Here is a 16,689-nt window from a genome sequence, read left to right on the forward strand (position 1 = left end):
GCTTGAATGCGACCAAAACCTAGGACCATTCACTGCCATGCTTTGTGCTGCAATGATTCCAGACTACTTGCTACTGGCTTGGCGTGGTAAAGTGTCCTACTGTGGAGGACGAAATAAGGCAGCCCTCCCAGAAACCTTCTGCAAAGGCTTTCAGAGTACCTCCAGGTGAGCTTCATGGAGATGTCCCTGGAGGATTCCTGCTCCATCCCCAGACACGTTAACAGACTTTTCCAGTAGCTGTACTGGCCGTGAATGCATCCCAATTCTTCAGGACAAATCAAACATTAAACACTATTGCTTTTAAACCCTGTACTGTAGTTACAAATGAGCACTCACCAGAGGTGCCTTCTCTGGCTTCAGGGTCGGGGATCCTGCCTTGGGAGGGTATTGAAAAGGTGATGAAAAGGGAGATGATGAAAAGGTCCTGGCTGCTGGGGAGAACGGATTCACTGCTTGCCTGCTGCTCATTCTTCTCCTCCTCTTCCTCCTTCTGCTCTTCTTCATCCACAAAATCCTCCTCCCTGTTACGTGAGACTCCCCCCCCCCCCCCCCGCAGGTGTCCATGGACACTGGTGAGGTAGTGGTGGGGTCCGCCTCTAGAATGGCATGCAGCTGATCATAGAAGCAGCATGTATGGGGCTCTGACCCGGAGTGACCGTTTGCCTCCTTTGTCTTTTGGTAGGCTTGCCTGAGCTCCTTGACTTTCACGTGGCACTGCTCTGTGTCCCTGTTGTAGCTTCTGTCCATCATGCCCCGTGCGATTTTGGCATATATATATATAAGCATTTCTTCTTTTTGATTGGAGTTCTGCCTGCATGGTTTCTTCTCCCCATACAGCAATCAGATCCAGTGTCTCCCTTTCGGTCCATTCTGGAGCTCGTTTGCGATTCTGGGGGGACTGCATGGTCACCTGTCCTGCTGAGCTCGCCACACTGACCAAACAGGAAATGAAATTCAAAATTTCCCGTGGCTTTTCCTGTGTACCTGGCTAGTGCATCGGAGTTGAAAGTGCTGTCTAGAGTGGTCACATTGGAGCACTCTGGGATAGCTCCTGGAGGCCAATACCATTGACTTGCGTCTGCACTACCCCAAATTCGACCCAGCAGGATCTAGTTTAGCACTACTCCCCTTGCCAGGGAAGAGTACAGCTGTTGATTTTAAGAGCCCTTTAGGTCGATGGAATGGGGTTGGTTGTGTAGACACGTTCATTTTTAAATCGACCTAACGCAGTTAAATTCGACCTAACCCCATAGTATAGACCAGGGCTTTGATGCTTCTCACCACAGGCTGGCTGGTTGCCCTTCAGTCAGGCTCTCCCCTTTAATTAGTGCTTCTTTCGCTTGGTGTGGTGCCTGTAGATGTAGGTGGAAGAGAGAGGAAGAGCATAGCAAAGTCTCTCCCTTTTATCATGTTCTTTCTTCCTTCTGGGCTCTCACCCCCCTTCAGAGTCAGATGAGCATTATCTCATTGCAGTCCCAAACTGACCAAAGGAAGGGGGGTGATTCACTTGAGAGTCCAGCAGATCCTTTGTTGTTGCCAAGGCCAGTGTTCTTTATTCCTGTGAGACTGTGCTGGGTTTGTCCCATACGCGCCCTGATGAGGTGTGAACTGCCCCTCTGGTTCTGGAAAGTTTTTGCCTGGACTTGCTTTAAGCCATGAGGACACATTTTCAGCCTCATAAATATATACATGAAATTACAGCCTATAACATTACTATAACAACGATTACTATAACATTACCATAACAACAATGCTCAGTACATCATGGGCCTTCCGAAGACACCTTTGCATTAGATACTATACAGTCATATAAGGATGAATACTGGGGGTGTTACCCCGAGGTACAGAATGTCACAGTTACCTTCTGCAAATTGAAACCAAGCTTGTTTGTCTGAGCAAGAAGTAGGCTCAACAAGCTGAACAAGAAGTAGGACTGAGTGGACTTGTAGGCTCTAAAGTTTTACATTGGTTTTTTTTGTTTCAGTTATTTTTTGTACATAATTCTACATTTGTACGTTTAACTTTCATGATAAAGAGATTGCATTACAGTACTTGTATTAGGTGTATTGAAAAATACGATTTCTTTTGTTTTCTACAGTGCAAATATTTGTAATAAGATTAAGTGCGCACTGTACACTTTGTATTTTGTGTTGTAATTTAAATCAATATATTTGAAAATGTAAAAAACATCAAAAATATTTAAATAAATGGTATTTCTATTATTATTTAACAGTGTGTTTAAGCACGATTAATTTTTTTAATCGCTTTACAGCCGTAATATGTATATGTGCACAGTCACTGAGAGGAGAAATACTGGTTACTTACCTTACAGTAACTGTTGTTCTTTGAGATGTGTTGTGCATATGTACATTCTACAATCCTCCCCACTTCCTGACACTTTGGATACTACGAACAGCTGTGCAAAAACAGAGGGAGAGGCTGGGGACATACCCCTTTTATATCCTCATGTAAGAGCACGAGAAGAGTGGGGTACATGCGCTGCCTAGCGGTACTGCAGGCAGAAGTCTCTGACTTGAGTGCACTGGGCGCATATACACTGTTAGTGGAATGTATATGTGCACAACAAATCTCAAAGAACAACAGTTACTAAGATAAGCAGTACTAAAATACTGATTTTTCTGATGTGTACCTGCACATTTTATTCCTACAATGGATTTGTTGTTCCTTATCCTCTGCAGAAAAGGCTCCATGGCCAGTGCAAACAGCAGAGAAAACATTGGATATGCCTGCCTAGTCTGTCTGTGTAATAGCTGCTTTTGGGCTGGAGTAAACAGCATTTAATGAACTGAGGGCCAAAGTCCATGGGAAGGAAGTTTAAACAGAAAGGTCCATTTTACTCTGTCAAAGACTTTCTCTGTGCCTGGTGATAACTAAGTTACAATTATGTCATGGAAGTCATGGAATCCATTGACCTCCGTGACATTTTCTGTTCTCCATGGGGTAGAGAGGGAACAGCATGGGGACTCTCCAGTGGCAGGGGAACTCATGGGTGGCAGGGATCCTGGAGCTCCCACTTGCCCCAGGTGGCGGGGAACCACCCCGAGCTCCATGCTGCTGTGGGTGGCGAGGGCTCTCCAGAGCTGCTCAGCTGTCACTCACCCTCCAGAGCTGCTCAGCTGCCCTGTGGTGGGGACCCCGGAGCTCTCACTCATTGCAGCGGTAAAGGACCCAGGATCCCCAGCAGCAGTGGGTGCTGAGCTGAACCCGCCTCCCCATTTTGTCAGGGATATTTTTAGTAAAAGTCAGGGACGGGTCAGGGGCATCTGAATTTTTGTTTATTGCCCATGACCCGTCCCTGACTTTTACTAAAATATTTGTGACAAAATCTTAGCCTTAGTGATAACAAAAGATATTGATTTTTTTTATCTGGCATTATGGATGATTTCAAGTACTCTCTGCATATTGTCTGACATTTGTCTATCCTTAATTAATCCAGTTTGATCTGGGTTTATATAAGCCAAGAGCATGGACTGCATTTGCCTAGGAAATAGTTTTGCTAAAATCTTTGTCATGGTTCAACAGCGATATGAGCTTATACGAGGTCTTCTCCATTTTTATGGACAGCAGCCTCAGTAGCTTCTTTAATAGGTTGTGGAAGTTCCTCCCCTAATAGAATAGTGTTGAAGGTACCTCTCAAGGAACTCACTAATACCTCCTAAACCTTGTGAAATTCATCTAGAAAGCTATCAGGACCTGGAGTTGTACCATTTTTCATACTTGCTATTGCCTGTAGGATTTCTTCTTCTGTTATTTCATTATCTAAAGTTTATCAATTTTGCTTATCTTTGGCAAGCTTCTACTTCCAGATATGTTTAAATAAGTTCAGAGCTCGGAGTAACTGAGGTATAGAAATTTTTATAATAAAAAGCAAATGTAGCACATATTTTATTAGTTTGTAACTGTTTTTAGCTGATTGTTTTTAATTGGTGGAATAATACATTGCTCTTGAAACCCTTTAAGCTTTTCAGCCAATAGTCTATTACTCTTTATTTCCTTTTTCATAAAATTTGTGCTTTGCATACTTATGGGTTTTTTCAGTGGAATTTGTTATCAATATGTTCAGTTTTCTCCTAATATTAGTTAATGGTTGATAGGGTTTTTTTAACCTGTGTTTTTATTAATGTCTTGTAAGCTTTTTATCTCCTGTTCTAGTTCTATTTGTTCTTGAGCTCCTTTCTTTTTTTTCAATTGAAAGACTCTGCTTATCAACTGAAGGCCTAAATACTGCTTTCCTTGCCACCTAGAGACAGCCTCTTTTTATATTGTCTGTGTCATTTATTTGAAAATTTTGAACATTGTCCCATTTAATTGCTGCAACTTGATCTTGGAGAAGCAAGCAGTTCATTTTTCAAAAAAGTGACCTTTTGGGACCCATTCAAGTGATCAGATGTTATTTCCACTGGTACATGATCTTAATGCTGCCAATTTCTGTAGCTCTTGCCTGCTTCATTAAGGATTTAGAGATTAATATTAACTCTGTTCTAGTATATAACTGAGGTGTGAATAAAATATGTAATCTCTTCCCCTGGGTGCAATTCTCTCCAGCAATCTGGAAGACTGAATTGTTGGCACCGAGAACGCCAATGATGTACCTACCTGCTTCCCTATCTCCCTAGTCTGTTTTATCAGATCTGCCCAATTTCCCAGGAATTGAAATGTGGGGGGGTATTTGAATTTACTTGGGGGGGGGGGGGTCAGGGCTGATGTGGGGTGAGAGTGAAGGTGAACTGTATGGCACCATATTAAAAACTGAAAAATGTTTCATGACCATTTTATTAGATTTAACTCCTGTTTTAAAATCATCACACAAATTAAAGTTCGCTACTCAAGGCTTCTATGAAGTATTACATCTCCATCCTTCTTGGTTTCTTATAATTTTGCACAATTCTGTTAATGAACTTCTTGAATGCAATGCATTCATCTTTCGTGGCTTCTCGTGTGTCTGGTACTTCCAGGCCTTCAATTGATATGCTCGTTAGTTCATTCACATGATCAGGCAGAAGTCGACTTCTTTCAGAACACAAAATTCTATTCAGTGATGAAAAAGAATGTGCAACTGTAGCTGTTGTGACTGGGAGTAGCAAGAGATGAATTTCTACTTCTTTCATCCCAGGAAACATAGCACAAAGATCGTGTTGAGCCACTAGTGATGATAAAAAAAGAAGCTGAAGTCAAATCTTCATTCATTCGTTGTATGACATTCCACTCTGTGTTCAAATTCTCTATTCTGTCCTGAGCACATGGCAGCCCCATTGCTGGTAGTGCCTTACTCTACTCAACTGTCGGTGTTTTATAAAACAGGGATCTGTAAAAGCTACATAGAGGTTGAGTAGACCCTAGAGGTCGCTGTTGTAGATTTTTAAGAATCAAGTCTGTGTACTTTTTCAGTTGTCTTAACAAACACTTCTTGTCCTCTTCACTTAAGGATTCAATATAAATGCCTTCATTAGTCAACTTCTGGACTGAAGTCTTTGCTTCTTCCAGTACTTTTTCAATGGATAGCTCTCTGATTGATCTATTGCTGGACAAAGATCTACTATGGTTGTAGCAGATGCCTGGATGGCATTGTTTAATGACCCAAGTGGTTTCAACAGTAGACTTAGAAGAGAGAGAATGGCAATAGTCTTTTCTGAACATAGTAGCAAAAGTAGTCCACCAGCCTCACTGCTTAGATCCATCCCTTCTTGGTAGATACTTTCCAAAGCCAGTAATAACAGCTGGAGTAATTTTAAGACAACAGCCAAGGCATGAGAAAGCCAGAGGGTTTTCTCAAGTTGGACTAATTTGAACTTCAGTCCCAGTGTATCTTCTGTATTTTCCAGGATATTCAGTCTTTCTGGACTCTTGCTGAAAAAAGAATATAATGAAGACATTACATTTATTGCTTTTAAAATGTCTTTTGAAGAGTCTACAGCTCGAACTAGCACTAGTTGGAGAAGATGGCCTCTGTAGTGTGTATAGGAAAGATTAGGGTTATACTTTTCTCTGAGCAAAGCTTGTACTCCACCATGTCTTTCAGAGAAGTTTGCAGCTCCATCAAATGCACAAGCAGCCATCCGTTTGGGGTCCAATTGACAAGCATTTAACACTTCAAGATGTGGGTTGTCACAGACGCAACCGATGTATCTTCTATAACTTGGACATCTAGAAATGCATCTGCTGGCCTACTGACATCAAGATAACGTACACAATGACGTAATACTTGATGCCCGTTTGCATCAGTGCATTCATCAGCCATGTATGCAAATATATATATATATATATATAATTATTTTTAAGCTGAAGCAAAAAGTCTGTTGAAATCAGTAACCTTTCCTGCCCATTATTTGCCACTCCTAAACAGGAGTGTCTTGAAGTAGAATAATCTGAGGGTTTTTTCAGTTCTACCAGGACTTTGTTTTTTAATGACATTATTTAGCCCTTTGACATTCAAAGATATCATTTTTAAAAGGAAGAACCATTGAGAGTAACTATTTAGTGTCCTGAAAAACTAGAAATTATTGTGATTCTTCAGCTGCTTGATGACATGTTCATAAAGTTTCATATCTATTTCTCATATTAATCCTCTCTCCTCTCCTGCATTACCTTTACTCTAATTTCATAAATAAAATACCAGCATAACATGTAAAACAGCCCCCGGATAACTGTGCTTTTCTGAACCCTAAACCCTTGTACTACCTTGTCATGAACACTTGGACTGCTTCTCTTGCAATCCAATGGAGGTACAATCTTCACCTAAAGGACCTTGACCCTCGCCCTTATGGATAAATTCCTATCTGATCATTTGAGTTACGAGAAGGATTTACGCAGTACCCCTGATGGTTCCTCCCCACCCCCTCTCTATTTCCTCCATCCTTGGTATTCCCCCCCTTATAGTCCTTTATTTCCTCCACATATTAAATACAGAAGAACGCTTTACTGATCACCTCGATTAAAGCAACCTTCATACTATTTGCTTTAAAACATTAGCATAGTTACTGTTCAGTTGTTCATTCCGGATGTCTGCCATTCAGTCTTTGTTTAATCCTTAAGACTATGAATGGCTAGCCAACTACAAAAGCAGTTTCTCTTCCCTTGGTGTTCATACCTCAACTGCTAGAAGAGGGCCTTATCCTCCCTGATTGAACTAACCTCATTATCACTGATTCTAGCTTGCATATTTATACCTGCCTCTGGAAATTTCCACTACATGCATCCGATGAAGTGGGTATTCACCCATGAAAGCTCATGCTCCAATACGTCTGTTAGTCTATAAGGTGCCACAGGACTCTTTTTGCCACTTTTAGTGTAAAATGCTAATTTTGGAAGCTGAATAAGAGTTTAAATGGGAATTCCCATTTGTAGCAGAATTCTGCCCTCTTAAGTGATGCTGTCGTTTTCCCCAGCTCTCTCCTCTTTTTTTAAAGTTAGGGCGGAGAGATCATGGAAAAATTGCAGCTTGTGGCCTTGGAGCATGAGCTCTGAATGCTCTCTGGCTTTTTTAATATTTTATTTTTTTCTGCTAATAATCATGAATCATAGATTCATAGAAGATAAGGGTTGGAAGAGATCTCAGGAGGTGATACAGTCCCAGCCCCCTGCTCAAAGCAGGACCAAGATCAACTAAATCAATTATATACCTAACTGTAAAATTTCACAATTAGGTGTATAGGTTTTTTATTACGAGCATAGGGCCTGAGTCACTTGCTGGTTTGAACTAGAGTAAATTGTGGATTCTCTGTAACCTGAAATATTTAAATGAAGATTTGAGTACTTCAGTAACTGAGCCAGAAGATATGAGCCTCTTGCAGGAGTGGATGGGTGAGGCTCTGATGCTTGCGATGTGCTGGAGGTAAGACTAAATGATTATGATGGTTGCTTCTGGCCTTGAAGTGTATGAATCTATGAGGCCCAGGCAGGGGGAGCAGTGCCATATGTTCTGTCTCCACTTTTACCTCTTCCAGACAGTTCAGATGTAACAACTCCACAATTAAAAGTTTTTTACATACCAGATTGGGCTTCCTCCTTCAGTGGTTTCAGGCAGCCCCTATATTTCTGATGTTGCTCCTTCTCTATCTATTTTCTATATCAACTAATTTAAGCTGCATTTCGCTTTCTCTGTGTATTCCATCAATGCCTTGTGGCTCTGCAGCTCTGTTTTTCTCTCACTTGCTTCTCTGAGGCCAGTCTCTAGCACAGTGACTTGCTCTTCCAAGTTTTCAACTTCCTTCTTTACTGCAAGAAGTTGTTCATCAGATCATCTCTCATGGCCTTAAACTCAGAGATCATCTCCAGAACGTCTGTTTTGGTTCCCATTTGAGTTTTCTTAGCCCTGGCATTTCTGTCTGATTTGGCTGCAAAGTCTTCATGTGGAGTCTGAGAGGTCTCTCCAAGCTGTGAGCCAAAAACACTCTTTTCAGTGAGGTATCTTTTTGAATTTTTTGATTTTCTTGGCAAATCCATCCTTGCAACTCTGTGCGTTTCTTTTGTGGAATTTAGTAGGTTTTGGGGGTCAGTGGAGACAGATTCCTTTGCTATCCCCTCAAAGCTCAGCCTGTAGGCAGCCATTTTGTTCTGGCCCTCTGCTGATCTCCTCAACACAGATATTTTTAATATAATCTTTCTATTGTTTTCATACAAAAAACGCCTGAAACAAATCAAGGGGGGAGAATTAAGGGGGAAAAAATCTGTTCACATTTATTTATCACTGCATCTTAGTAATGGTCACAATTCATGATCTATGAGGGTATACAGAAATATTTAATACTCAGGAAGGGAATTGCTGCTTAATTGCTATGAAATTGTTAACACAAGATCCAGTATTTTATTGTGCAGACGGTCTGTGGCAGATCTGGATGTTTCCCATTTATATAGTTGGGTGCCAATAGCCAAAGGAACCTAAGTGACTTTTAGAAATTAGACTTAGAAGCCCAAGTCATTCTGGCACTTTTGAAAAAATTGCTCTTGGTCCATGGTGCGTTGATGGTTTCATCCTCAGGGTATAGTAACTGAGTTTTATTTTCCTAGTTATTATGTGATAAAGCAAAGAAACTTCTGGAGGAGCTTTCAGCAGAAGAGTCCCACTGACTACCCGAAGACCTCACCGAATAGAAAGTGCAATGGTCTTACTTATTTTTGCCAGGCTTCTCGGCTAATAGGGCTTCCCACCAGCCAACTGTTGAAATCGCTACACAGCCTGAGTGATACTGCCAGCTGTAAGAACGATTATTTTCTCACTGTGCATAATCACTTTAATTTGCTTCTCTCCTTAGCTGACCATGTTTTGATATGGAAAATGAGAACACCTTTCTTCTAGGGGCACAGCTGCAGGGTGTGGAAAAAGTAGGTCAGATTGAGAATGAGGCTTGCTAATGGGAGGAAGGAGTATGTAAGGTTTGGAAGTTGGAGTACTTGTCAGTGCTGGCCACAAGGGAAAGGGGATTTGGAAGTGCTTGTCATTGCAGGAGCATTTGCAGACATGCCATCTCTCATGAATCTATCATGAGAGATGCGATTTCTAAGCAAAATTAAGCCTTACTCATGATCTCACAATAGAACTCTCAAATCTCAGGATTTTGTGCAGCGGGGCTCTGGCTGTCAGCCTGGGATGTGGGAGAGGGGACCCCACTGCAGCTCCCCGAAGCCTGGGGAGGGTGAAGAACCCTAAGAGGAGGAGAGGTGAGGCTGGGAGGGCTGAACTATGGCCTGGGGGCTGCAGGGGGGCCGAAGTGAGTATGGTGGGATCTGATGGGGTGGGGGACGGTATTGATGGTGGGTTCTGAGCAGATGGAGTGAGTGGTGAAAGGGTGAGCTATGGGCAGTGAGGTTTTATGGGGTAGCGGGGCTGAACTAATGGGGTAGTGATGATGGGAGCTGGGGGCTGAATTGAGGGAGGTTGGGTGGGGAACATAACTGATGGACTGGAGGACAGGATTAATTGCTGGGTAGAAGACAGGCAGATGTGGGGGTGAGAGCACCTGCAGCAGGGGCCAAAATCATATTATCTAGTACATGCGGGAGAGCGGGCAACACTAATTGTCACATGCACACACCCTGGGGATGGGAAAGGGGGGTTCAAAAATGAAGAGAATGACCTAAAAAACACAATATAATGGATTTTTTTATAGTCATGATTTTTCAGGCCAATCTCATGATTTTGGGGGTTCTCACTCATGAATTTTGCTCTCTTGAAGTTGGTGATACTGGATTTGGCAGATGGAAAAGTGAGGTCAAGTTTAGAGTGCTTATCACTATGAGGGTGCCTGCTTGTGACTTTTCCTCCTGTTCCCTGACTACCCAGTGGTCTTCCAGCTGACCCCTGGGCTTTCATGCCACCGCCAGAGATTTCCATCCCCTTCTTTTTCCTCCTGACATTTTTCCCAAGTTGGTTTCCCTTGATTTATATTCATTTTATTATTGTACTGGGTGGCAGGGAGGGAAGTGGATATGCATTAAATCTAAAACTATTACTGTATTACCATATTATCTTAAGTATGAACTTGGGCCTTGTGTCTCTGCTGGGCTCTTCTCAGTTAAATCATTGGGTGCTTTATATGTAGTTCAGACTCTAAAGTGTGCCAGATTCTCTGGCAACAAGATTCGGAGGGTTCCAAATTCCAGTGCATGGCAGAGTGTAGAAAAATGTAATAGAGAGAGGGTTGGGTGCGATGCTTCTTACTGTGGATGTGTGACAAGAAAAGGAGAAAGGCGTGGATTTGTGCGTTGTTTAAACTGTAGCCCCTGCTTGCCTGACAAGAAAAGTAATGATTGAGATGGAACTGCACTGGAACAAAGGAGCTCTGATGCTGTGAAGCATGTTACAGAGCAAGTGGTGAGGGATGCGGTGCTCTTATTGGAGGGCCAGAATTAGGTTTGCAGTCTGTCCTGATCCCTCCAATCCCATTGCCACCGTAATATCATAAAAATGTCAGACTGGAAGGCACATCTAGTCCAGTTCCCTGCACTGAGGCAGAACTAAGTATTATCTAGACCAGTGCTTCTCAAGCTATCTGATATGGGGACTGGCAATTTTTTTTCCGATGTGCGCGCAGATCGACAGCCGATGGCTTGTGGACCGGCACCGGTGCGCAGACCACTACTTTGAGTAGCACTGATCTAGACCATCCCTTTCAGATGTTTGGCTAACCTGCTCCTAAAAACCTCCAATGACAGGGATTCCACAATTTACGTAATTTGTTCCAGTGCTTAACTACACTTAGAGATAAGATGTTTTTCTTAGGGTATGTCTACACTATCTGCGGGATTGGCAGGCAGTGATTGATCCAGCGGGGATCGATTTATCCCGTTGAGTCTAGACACGATAAATCGAGCCCCGAGCGCTTTCCCGTTGACTCCTGTACTCCAGCGCCACAAGAGGCGCAGGCAGAGTCAACGGGGGAGCGGCAGCAGTCGACTCACCCTAGACACTGCGGTGAGTAGGTCTAAGTACGTTGACTTCAGCTACATTATTCACTTAGCTGAAGTTGCGTAACTTAGATCAATCCCCCCCCACCAGTGCAGACCAGGCCTTAATGTCTAACCTAAATTTCCCTTTCTGTGGATGGTTATATTCATAACCATCTCACAATGGGACATATGCACCTATATATTACATGTGCATTTCAGATTTCCAGTCAAACCTTTGTCCCTTAATTATTTCCTTTCATATTTTTTTCCCTTTGCTAGTGTCTGATAGCCCTTATGCCACAATACCTCGGTCGTTGCGAACTTGTCAGGACAGGAGAGTGAGATTGAAACCTCTGAGACACAGACCTATGCTGGGGGAAAAGAGCAATAAGGAGTCCAACCCTAATTCTGAGGACAGACAGGTGAGAATAGGGACTTCTCTCTGGGAAAACTACTGTAAAATTTCGCAGCTGTCTTGGTGGCAAAACTAGGCTGGTCAAAGCACTGAAGAATATACTGTCGGTAGGGTACAATCCATCAACCTCAATGAGTGCAGGATTAAGTGTTTAATAAGCCTCCATCTTTAACGTCTGTTTCTTTGATCATGGCAAAGATCTGAGTTAGCGTGTAAGGCTCCCTCCCCCATACAGAAAAGAGTTAAAATCTACTATGTCGTCCCTTGAATTTTATGTTTCATGGAAAGTGGAGGAGTTGAGTTTTATTTAAGTGTTTGGTTCTACAGAATCTATTTTAAATCAGTGTCCGAGGGGTAATTTCAGAGTATTACAATAGAATAAAGGTAATCCCACTTATCAGGGGAAAATATACATATTCAGGCTCTAACCCAGCTATTCTGCAAAGACTGGAGTTCAGTTAATGTGCTCACTGGTAGTATTCTGAATATTGGAGAGGCAGTGGGAAAAGAGGGGGAATATATGGAATGTCCCTACATGTGAGTAGTCCTTCTGCCATAAAGAATCTCAGTCAAATCAAGAAAGGAAACTGAAACAAGAAGTGTTTTCTTTCGGGCATGTAATAAATATAGTCCTAAAGTACCCCCTTTCCAGGGTCAGAGAAACAGTGGAGTTCATCGATTCTTTTGTCTCAGGATTAAGCAAAACTCCTTAATTCCCTCTTTCTTCTGGGTCAAAGCAAACAAATAAAATCACCCTAAACTCTTTCCCACATCTGCATTCCTCCTTTATTCAGGACAGAAACAAAATTCCCAAGTTTCCCTTTTTTGGGGGGGAGGGGAAAGTGTTAAACAAACTCACAGCTATTTGGCTCTCCAGCTACTTCTTTCTCCTTGTACATGTTAAGTGAACACACACCGTAGGTTTTCTATAAATAATTAATAATAGATACTTTGAATTAGCAAATACCTGTCCAAGTGCTTTAGGTTTAGCCTGGACAATCCCAAATGTGTAAACAAAGAGGATAGATGGCACTGACAACAAGGAGGTAGAGGAGTGAAGCAGAGAAGGAGCCGGAAATTTGATTTTTGTGGACATCAGCGTCACATTTGTTACAGCGTCAAAGCACAGTAGGCTGGCAAAGTTCCCATTCCTATACAAACTATGAATGTGAAGTAAGTAAAAATCCAGGACCCCATCCCACAATACACACCCCTTCCATCCTTGCTTCATCCCATCACAGCCTCTTTTAGTGTCCCATTTATCTTGATGGCAAAGAAAGGCTAATGATCTAAGATACATCAGTATGTGATTAGAATCTGAAGTAACAAAATTGTTGTAAAGAGTTATTCTTTTTACACCAATGTGAGAATAGTCATGCCTTATAATTGTAAGCAAAAGAGAGGGAAATCCTCCTTTCTGAAACTGACCTCTGACTCTTTTTTTTTTTTTTTTTCAGAGAGCTGGAACATCAAGTCAGTGAACAGAACTGCATGTGCAATCTCACCCAGTTCTGAATGTATGAATTCTTTCTTCATTTTCAATAATGAATACTCTGAAACTCTAGCCAAAAACTATCCAAGCACAACTGTACAAGAAAGGCATATGTTACAAATTTAATTCTGACTCATCCGCTACTTTATGATTCAGTATATTTCTATAATACATACTCCTGCAGCTGGGCACTGGGGAAAGGGTGTGTGTGTGTCTGGGCTGTGGTGGGGTGGGGGGGGTGGCGCGGCGCAGCTGGGGTTTTGGGGGAAGGGTGCAAGTGTCTGGGCCTTGGGAGCACCCTGTGGTTGGGCTCTGGGGGAACGGGTGTGAGTGTCTGGGCTGGGGGGTCACCCCGCAGCTGGGCTCTGGAGGCAAGCGGGTGCGAGTGTCTGAGCTGGGGAGGGGTGCGCAGCTTGGCTGCGAGAGGTGGGGGCAAGTGTCTGGACTTGGGGGCGCCCTGCGGCTGGGCTCTGGGGGGAGCGGTGTAGTATCTGGCTCCCTGGCTGGGCTCTGAGGGGGAAGAAGCAGAGAAACAGGCACTGAGTTGTCATATGGGTTTCTTTAACTCTCTTCTGCTGGGGGGATTTTTTTGTCTGTATTGTTACAGACATAATTGCTGACAGGTATTTTGAAATAAATTACCAAAACAGTTGAAACTGGTATGATTATATAGTGTTATTTTGCAAAATAAAATATGCAGAATTTTAAAATATGTGCAGAATTTTTAACTTTTTGGCTTAGAATTGCCCCAGAAGTAAACATTGGTAATATTTGACCAGGAATTTCTAGAACTAATATATTGCCAAATAATATAACAAATTACCATCCTGTTTCCCATATTACCAGAACCCTTCACTGTCCAAGTAGAACACATTTAAACAAGTGTCCAGGAGTCCAATATGAAAATGAAATATTTGCTATATGAGGTTTTATCAGTAAATAGGACTACAAAAATCTTTTCAAGATGAATTGCAATTATCTTGGGTTATGCAAGAGACTGATACTTCAGGCTTGGAGAACCTTTCGAGTCCTAATTTTAAGAGATTGGTATGTTGATATGACAGAAATTACTTCCAAAGAACTCAGTAATTAGAAGATGAATGATAACACTGATGAATGTAATATATGAGAGGAATTTGTTTCATCTAAAGGAAAACATAGATATACAAGAAGCCACAACATCTCTAAGGGGAATAGATGTGGAACAGTTCAGGATTTAGCTTTTGTAAATCTTTTTGCTTTTTACTTGCCTGTAGCTTTTGAAATGTTGATGTATAATTTTGTATCGTTTTAAATCCCATGAAGACATAATACAAATAGTTCAGTCCATTTATTGTATTTCTAAGTCCAAGCAACATGAAACAGCTTAAGTGTCATAACTGTTCAGTTGTGCAGTTGAGTCTACAACTTTTTTGGATACGCAGACCTCTTTGAAAAGGCGTGTGATCCAGTTACAGCTCAGTTAGATAATTTATAAACAGTCAAATGCTGAGCTCTTGACTCATATTTTACTGAAGCAAAACTCAGATTAATAAAATCCAAAGCAGTTTGTTTTTGCTTGCTTGTAAAGATCTCAGGACTTGTCCTAAAATAAACAATTTCTGCAGTCTCATTGGAGTCTGTTGTGGTAAAGAATATGGGTTTTAGTCCCACTACCAGTCAGCTAACAATTTGAACTATGTTTTCTTACTCTTGGCTGCAAAGCAGAATGTTTCATTCTGAAATAACTTGTGCTCGAAACTCAGAATTTATGGTGGCTGATCACATTGCAGTGTCATTTCTGCTGAGTCATTCTGGTAATGAGGTGTAGAAAACAGTGACTGAGGAGAGACCTGATTTTTTCCCCCTAGGAAGGGGAATTAGCTCAAATGGTAGAGCGCTCGCTTAGCATGCGAGAGGTAGTGGGATCGATGCCCACATTCTCCAGTACCTTTTTTTTAAATCAGAGAATATTTATTTCAAAAGGACCCATTTTTTCAGTTCTGAAGAATATGCATATTTTAAGTTACTTCTTGAGGCTTTCTAACTTTATAAAGTGGTTTTTTGGGGGTTTTGTTTTGTGGAAAGATTGGTTTTGTAATATTCTCTTTTCTTGAAGATTATCACTGGTGCATGCACACAAGAGAGAGGTAATTCTTGACAGCTGAAAAAATTAAATAAAAGGACAGCAAGAGTTGCCACTTGTTGCTTGTGATTTTTGTCTCTGATATTTCACCCCCTCTAAACACTTGTCCTTATTTTCTTTTTAAAATCTAGATTCATCCTGCTCTTAACATTTTTGTAAGGGATCAAAATACATGTACATATTAAATTAATCCACCACATTTTAAGAAAGGGGTGTGCACAATATGCTTGAATTATATTTTTTAACTGGTTATGGAAGATAAACATAATTTTGACAGCACACATTATTTTCTTTTATAAGTACTGAAAGAATGTTCACACTCTGAAAGCAGTACAAAGGATAATGCAATTCAGCTGAGTTGAGGCATAATAGGTTGAGTTATAGTAGGTATAAATATTATTTTTGTAAAAGCTATGTCAGGTATGATTTTTTTAATCAGGTCATCCGATTTGCAAATATGGTTAGGGCAGAGGGTTGTGTCATGTGTCTGTTCTTATAGCATGGAAAAAGCAAGGTGACCAGGACGCGTGTGGCAATTCCAAGAGAAATTGCTGTCCATAAAAACACCTTTAACATTATATCAAAGAGGCAAAAAGAGTGAGGTAATCTCTTACTGTGTCAGCTTCTTTTGGTGAAAGAGACAAGCTTTCAAGTTCTTCAGTTCTGGGAAAGGTACTCAATGTTACAGCTAACTATGAGGTGGAACAGATTAGCATTATTTAACATTATTTTACTCTTCTGTAAACTATGTGTTCAATTGTCATGGAATGTGAGCATTTTCATATCTAATACTGAGACCTCGTTCAACTGATTATCCACCACAATCTCCAATCCTTTTCAGAGTCTCTGCTTTCCAGTATAGAATCTCCCATCCTGTAAGTATGGCCTACATTCTTTGTTCCTCGAAGAATACATTTACATTTAGCCGTATTAAAATGCATATTGTTTGTTTGTGCCCAATTTACCAATTTACCAATTCATTATTTTCATTATTTTTTTATTTTTATAGTTTTTGTCTCATCTGCAAACTTTCAGTGATGATTTTGTTTTCTTCCAGGTTACTGATAAAAATTTTAAATAGTGTAGGTCCAAGAATTGATCATTGTGGGACCGCACTGGAAACATACCTGGTCCATAAGCGCTGACTCCGTGGGTGGGGTGGAGCTGGAGCACCCAAGGGGAAAAAATGGTGGGTGCCCAACACCCACCAGCAGCCCCACTATTTGCTCCCCCTAACTCTCCCCAGCGCCT

The 16,689-nt window shown here is 41.5% G+C and overlaps 1 non-coding gene across 1 annotated transcript; it reads left to right on the forward strand.

Annotated features, from left to right (window-relative positions):
* The first annotated feature begins 15,166 nt into the window (after positions 1–15,166).
* Positions 15,167–15,239, forward strand: TRNAA-AGC (transfer RNA alanine (anticodon AGC)). Its single transcript has one exon. It is a non-coding gene; the product is annotated as a tRNA-Ala (tRNA).
* The last annotated feature ends 1,450 nt before the right edge of the window (positions 15,240–16,689 follow it).

This window comes from Lepidochelys kempii, chromosome 2 (genome assembly GCF_965140265.1).
Source record: "Lepidochelys kempii isolate rLepKem1 chromosome 2, rLepKem1.hap2, whole genome shotgun sequence".
NCBI classification, from domain to species: Eukaryota; Metazoa; Chordata; order Testudines; family Cheloniidae; genus Lepidochelys; species Lepidochelys kempii.